We start from the raw sequence: 679 nt of genomic DNA, 5'->3' as shown, positions 1-679 counted from the left end.
GAAGGCCAGAGATTTATTCGGGCCGCGGCGGAGGAGGGCGCGCAGCTGGGCTCCATTTTGGCCACGCCGCCCTCGTGTTTCGGTCGCTCGAGTTCTTCGGGGCCCTGTACCTGGGACGTGGGAGACTAGGGTGGGTGTGCCACCTGCGAGGGTGAGCTTGTGGGGGTGTGCGCCGCTGTGCCAAAGAGTGTGGCGGAGCGCCCAGGGCTGCTCGAAGGAGGCGGGGACCGAGTGGCATCCCAGGTCTCCGCGCCATAGGCTGCGCGTCGCCCCGCGCGGGGTGACCCGGGGCCACTTCGGCTTGAGGGGAAACAATAGCGACTCCTAAGATCCTGAGCTCCTGCCTCGGGCTGCCCAGGCCTTCCCAGGGACCAGCGGGGCCTCTTTTCTTATTTGGCTAATTTATGGCGAGAGGCTGGGGGAGGGGATGGCAGAGGAGGGACCGCGTATCGAGATGGGGCGGGGGGTTGAGGGGGCGGAAGTTAAAGGAATCTCCAGAGGCGGCAGCGTGGGTGTTGTCAGCTCGCGACGAAAATAGAGAGGGATCGCCTGCAAATCCCCAGCTCCAGCGGGGCTAAACCTTGCAATCCTTCCCCGGCCCGCGCCCAGCCAGGGCGCAGCGGCCTCCACCTCCTCCCCCGGCGGGCACACACCGGCACACGCGCGCACGCTCGCACAC

Source organism: Pteropus alecto, unplaced genomic scaffold, assembly GCF_000325575.1.
Source record: "Pteropus alecto unplaced genomic scaffold, ASM32557v1 scaffold71, whole genome shotgun sequence".
Lineage (NCBI taxonomy): Eukaryota > Metazoa > Chordata > Mammalia > Chiroptera > Pteropodidae > Pteropus > Pteropus alecto.
Note: the sequence above shows the minus strand (reverse complement) of the source record.